General features: G+C 34.6%; 1 long non-coding RNA gene across 1 annotated transcript; it reads right to left on the bottom strand.

The window, feature by feature from the left end:
- Positions 1–3,033: 3,033 nt before the first annotated feature.
- On the bottom strand, positions 3,034–4,286 carry LOC128227594 (uncharacterized). Its single transcript, XR_008259839.1, has 3 exons — positions 4,181–4,286; positions 3,407–3,510; positions 3,034–3,156 (listed from the first exon to the last, which is right to left on the bottom strand). It is a non-coding gene; the product is annotated as an uncharacterized LOC128227594 (long non-coding RNA).
- Between the last annotated feature and the right edge of the window lie 2,281 nt (positions 4,287–6,567).

Genomic DNA, 6,567 nt, shown 5'->3' with positions numbered 1-6,567 from the left:
AATTCGAGGGCCATGATTACGAACAGTCCGAGCTCGAGGGCCATGATTACGAATAGTTCGAGCTCAAGGGGCCATGCATACGAACAGTCTTAAGTCTGAGTTCAGACTCATTTGGCAAAGTCTTAATTCATTGTATATATTTTCCGATTTGAGTTTTGATTATGAAATTGGTTACATTTCATAACTTCTAGAAATGGTACAATAATTCACATATTTTTTTTCTGAAAAGGATGGAATAAAAATGATTCTTTGCAATTTCAAAAAGTTTTTTTTTCTAAGTTTGAGTCAAGACTTGGACTTGGGACTGTTCGCAAACATAACCGAGTTTGAGACTCAGACTTGGACAAGCAAAATTTAATATTACAGAATATCCTTATTTTTGTTTATTCTGAAAAAAAATGTGTAAAAATCTTTGCAATGTGTTTTTTATAACAGTTTCAACTATTTTCACCATCAATGGTGTAAAATAATATGTGTAAAAACCTTGCAATGTGTTCTTCATGACATTTTCAACTAGTTTTACCACCAATGCTCAAAGGAATTTTGCATTGAAATTAAGATTCTCAATTTTACGTATCGAATCTCAAACTCCGACTTAAGACGTTAGTTAATACGGGTTTAGGCAGAATGCAAAAAAATGCAAATCTTATTTGTACATGTATGTGGTTCCTTTGTATTTAGCAGATACTTTTAAATATATTTAAACTATGTTAGCACTCGAAAGATAAATCATTAATTACAAGAGTTTTGTAAAAAGAGCGTTGTTATCATTTTTAGTTTTTTTCTAGCATTTCTAAAAACAACACAAATTTGAGGCTGAATTACATTTATTCTTGAGAGCGGTCGTAAACTTGGACCCTTTATTTATCTTCGTTAGCTTAAAGTGACTCGCTCATGGTTTATAAAATGCATTTTTTTAATTACCAAATTAAACTGTGGCAAATCATAAGAAAAGTTAAAACAAAAATACAAAAAGCTCGAACCCTTCAGCAAATGCTAATATTTGCTCAAATATCGTCTTTGAAGACCAATATTTTTATTATCGTTTATAACGCGATTGAAAATTGATTACGGATGTGGTGTTGCATGATTGGTTGATTGACATTATCACGTGACGTTGTCAATGTATCCTTAATAAGTCAACATAACCACCCCTTTTGTTAAAGTCCCTGTGGCGATATGGATTAGCCGGCTGTACTCCACTTATTTCTTGACTTTACCGGTATAGGTTCGAATCACACTAAAACCAAAATACTTTTTTATGCTGTAACTGTATTTTTTTGCAATTTCGATATCATAGAATAAAATAATAATAAAATAAGTGTTTTCAGATGCATTACCAGGAAAATAATAAATAGCTTAACCATGAGCTAATCACTTTAAAGGGGCAGTCTGGCACTTAATCAAGTTAATGGTATTCGTTAACGCTGTATGTATAACACGGCGATATATATTGAACGAAAAGTACACCTTTACAACATACACGTAATTACTAATTATGCAATATTATATGTTCCATTAAATAACGTTAAAAATTAAGCTTTAATTCAAATGAAAGAACATGTCCACATGCCGTGCTTGGTGGGAGCGATAACATAACGGCTAAGGAATTTAACCGCTTAATTGGCGTTTAGAAGTATAACACTATTAATAAAAACGCGATTTCTTTTTGAATAACGCTTTTCTATGTATCTGTTTTTCAGACAGACACACATGATGTCGGGTCAATGCCGGCGAGTTGCCCCAGCGTCTTGAAGAACCAACGTCTGTCTTATGAGAAAAGTGTCACTGAATATAATGGAAAGTGTGACACTAAAGTAAATGAAGTGGCTTCATCTTCAAACGGCGCACTGTTACGACGTCGCAGCACGTTCCAAGGCATGGCGCAGAGCCTTACGGGAGTGTTGAAACTACGTCGTATGACACGAATAAGCAATGCTTTTGAGCAGAAGCCGATAATCAAGTATGAAAACACGTTTAAAACTGGGCCGGACTCGGACAAGAAATTTAGCCAAACGAGGGTTCAACAGTTGGCCAATGAGGTTTTAGAAAGAGAACTGGAGGGAGAAAGTTATTGCCCGAACACCGCAGGACGATTGGCTTGCAACGTTGCAAACGTGATAAAAAACGAGGTGAAGCAGTTAAACATGCCTAGGTACAAGATTATTTGCCAAGTTATCATAACTGATACTAAGGATCAGGCCATGGAGGCGGCCAGCAAGTTCTTGTGGGACCAAAATACGGACAACCATGTATGTGCGACCTTCGCGAATGCTCACCTATCAGCGTACGCCATTGTCTACGCCGTATATTTTGAGTAAAAAACATAGTTCTGTGGATTCTAGTTGTGTCGTAAATGTCTGGGACTCGCTAAATACGTAACTTCGAGATATCGAAAGTTTAATATATCCGAAATTGAACCATTGGCACAGCTCATTCCGCCATTTTGAACCGGCTTACAATATATATAAATTGATTCATATCGAACCAGTCCTTTAATGTTTTTCATTCTAATAGCCGTTTGCGTACTGAATGCCATAGAATAGTATGTATAAGCGGACACTTTTACTGCGTCGCTATAAAAGCCAGCTCTATAGTGAGACAGTATACGTGCTGCTATATACATCGTATGAACCCGGTTACAAATAGATATAAATTAAAGAACATGCAATTAACTTGCCTTGTTTGGAGAATTATTTTTATTGGATGTTTTCATTGTTATCAGTCCTGTTACTACTTTGATTATTCAAATTCGCTAACGGAAATCCAATCAAAATACAGCGTATGAATACATTACGTCAGTGAACCCCTGTATTCGTTTTGAAAAATCAGCAATCGTTTGCATCGCTATGAACTAGGCCACAAGTGCCCTAGTCCAAAAATGACATCCATTTGTTCATATAATTAGCAAGGTGTAATTCAAAAGTTAATTATGACCAACAAAACATAAAAAAAAGGTTTTCTTTCTGAGTTGTCTGTGAAAATGTGATGTGACAAATACCTACGTCAATTCATAACAGAAAACAATCGCATGCACTTTCATATTAATCATAAACACTATCAGACAATATGAATAACGGTGAGGAATTGTACCTCCTTCCTCGCCACATCTTGCTTCCTTGTAATTCTTTACCACTTGCTCAATCATTGACTGATCTAAATTAGATTGAAATATGGCTTGCTCTGAATCAGGATAAATAATTGTACATATATGTTATTATAAATATTTGTAAATGATTTTTTATACAATTGATTTATAATTAATCATAATTATCAAAAAACACCAGTTTACAAAACCAATGAAATGTCATCTAATGAAAATAGCTACCACACTAAAGTATTTCATAAATTACGAGGAAAGCGTTACGGTTTTACATCTATTCAACTATCTTCAAAATACACAAACCTTTATCATCAACTACTGCTTTCCATGTCGGCAGGTCTACCTCGAAACTGGCCTCCGTTCCATCATCAAATCGAAGCGTGATAGGCCTCCCATACCTATTTAAACTGAAAATAGTATTTTGTTGTTATCCTGTTTGATATCATAGCATTGAAATGAGAGAGTGTACTGTATGAGTTATTGAGTCAGTAATTGACATATGCATTGGGTAATTACACTGGGTTGATACCCCATTCCAGTGAATTACTGAAAAATAACCAATTCATGGGACAACATACAACTTTAATGTTTAACTAACATGAGAGTAAGAGATACACACATGCTTGGCATCATTTCTAGTTATGTTTTTGCATCAAAGACAGGTCAAGAGGCGGGACCTGTAAATGAGGTGTATCAATCAAACGGAGTGATTGATAGCTTAAAGACCTCGTCCCCATTCATGAACGTCATTAATGTAAGCAACGTACTGTACAGTACAATATGACATCATCGAACTTACATGAGTGAAAACACACACACACGATAAATCACATTGTCGTCTTATAAAACACTTATAAAACAAAGTCATATTAAACTATGAAAAAATGTTTTATTCAAAATATACATAAATATTGTTAATAGATAAATTATACATCATCATGATCCTGGTATGTATTATGATCAGGTACATTTTATAATTGCTAAAGCAATCAAAAAAAAATATCTAAAAAAAAAAATTCAGAATGAAAAAACATACAAAATGATAAATTAGGAATACATCGGTAATTCATCGATTACCCGATAGCTATAATTGTGTGTAAATAATCCAAGTAATCCAGTAAATTTCTGAACAACACACTTTCCAATCGACTGAACACTGAAAAAAATGGCGTCGAAACAAAAATGGTTATGTTGCGGCCCTTATCGAGCTTAATGTAAAACTTTTTCAATGACATCACTCGTGACGTCACACACGTACCTTTTATGGAGATTATTTCGAACTAAATGTTTTTTTGTTTTTTTTTGCATTTTCGTGACATTTAACAGCTTTTTTAACATAAAAGTTACTCATGGTGCAGCGCACTCGGGCTGTAAACCATTTTGCATGCCTTTGCAGATGGTAACGACCTTATTATGTGTATAGGTGTATTAACCGTATATTTAATGGAACATATATACGAGTTTGTCTAGTTTTTGAGATTTGACTTTTGAAGTATTTAAGTGATATTGTGGCCGGACTTGTGATTGCTTTTGGGCAATTTGGGGTCATTTAGATTACAGCCAGTCAGGTTAGGTCCTTATGATAAAGAAGAATCGAAATATTTATACAGTCTACTTCATTACGTTTTGTGAATATTGATAATCCCCTTGTAGTAACATTTACAGAGTGTGTGCGTGAATTAGATACACAAATCAGCAAATCAGCAAATACGCTAACTACACTTAGAATAAAAGCTCATTTACCGCATAAAAGGTTTGGAACATTTTTATAAGCATTATAATATAAATGATAACAGTTCTGTGAATAGATCTTCATCAAGAAACTACAACCCAAACGGAAAACACAATTAGCATTCGGTTTGTATTAAAGTTAACAAAACATTATATCATTATTACAGCAAAAGTCGCAATCACTTACACGACATTCATGTCTTATGACAACTAATAAGGCAATTAACCATGCAAATTGATTCTTTATTAGCATCAGGAACCTTACAGGCAGAACATAAACTTGTAATAAATGTTGAGTGAAAACAAACATTTTATTAATCATCTCATATGTAACAACATTACGTGGGCACTTCTGTGACTTGAAAGAAATGAGAAATATATTTACCTGTGTGTCGACTGTTCCTTTCGGTGAGAGACCACCATGGCTACATGTTGAATACGGACAAGTTTACTCTCTTCCAGCTAAGACATCATAGTAACACTGAACAGAAACGAACCAGTAGAACTTCTGTTCTACAGTATAATAGTCGGCTTAGTACCGCTTGATTTTTTTAATCGTCCGACCATTTTAACATTCAAAGAAATCGAGGCTTAATCAAAATAGCCATGTTGTTTTTACTCCGTTACACAGGATTTTAAAGATCCCATTGGTAAGAAAGCGCCAATGACCATCTTACAAAACCAGTGCAGCAAAGAAACGCACAAAATCCCCGTTCCATGAAGAAAATAATTTGTTATTAAGAAGCTTCAATCCTATTGAGATTGGCCAGTATCCACAGTTTATATGTTCGAGAAATGCTCAGAACTAGCCCAGGACTAATGTTGCTAATGAAATGACATAATGGTATACACCAAAACTTCAGTTTGAGCTCCAGGCAGTTCGAGAAGGGTGCGTTCAAGTCATTCCTAAAAAAATAGCTCCTCTGCTTTATTCTCCCCAAAAATCAATGGCGATCACAGGTGAACAGTGTCAAGATAAAAGCAACCCGGACAATGTCACACTGGCGCATACAAACCTACGGAAAAGCAGTTCTGTTTTACAGAAATGACAGTAAGCAGAGTCGTTTCCCGTTTGTTGTTTACAGTTGTTTTTTCAAGTGTGCATAAGGTGCAACGTGAATTAAAAGGAGTTCGCTTTTCTGGTGTCTGATCAGGCTCTTTGGTGAATTCTTGATTCTTGTCAGAATTGAAATATAGCCTGTATAAACGCGAAATTACTGACAATTACCGGTTTTTGGATTTCAAATTACAATAAAGCAAAACGGATAAATTTTCAGCACCAACTAGCTGATATAAAACATACTTTTTCCAACATTATCTCTTCTCTGTTCAACAATATTGATCAGACGTGGATTTCTCCTTCATATGCTGTATGAAAATGAAAATTTTATGCTCAATTTTATGACTTAAGACTTTTAAAAAAATATATATATATTTTTTTATAATAACCTGTATCTCAACTGTTCCATTCGATGAGATATCACCATGATTGTTACACGTGGAATGTGGATCATACTCTGACTGGTGTACTGGACGCCAAGTTTACTCTTTTCCAACAAAGACATCAAAGCTACACCAAACAAAAATGAACCAGTAGACGATCTGTTTCTTCAGTAGCAAAGTCGGCATAGTATCGCATGATACTAATATTTTTTTTAAAAATCAGACCTTTTTAACATCCAAACGAACCAAGGCTTAATCCAATTATCCATGTAGTATTTACCCGGTTACAG

The sequence above is a fragment of the Mya arenaria genome, chromosome 3 (assembly GCF_026914265.1).
Source record: "Mya arenaria isolate MELC-2E11 chromosome 3, ASM2691426v1".
In the NCBI taxonomy this organism is placed as follows: domain Eukaryota; kingdom Metazoa; phylum Mollusca; class Bivalvia; order Myida; family Myidae; genus Mya; species Mya arenaria.
Note: the sequence above shows the minus strand (reverse complement) of the source record. Positions and strands in the feature narration are given on the sequence as shown.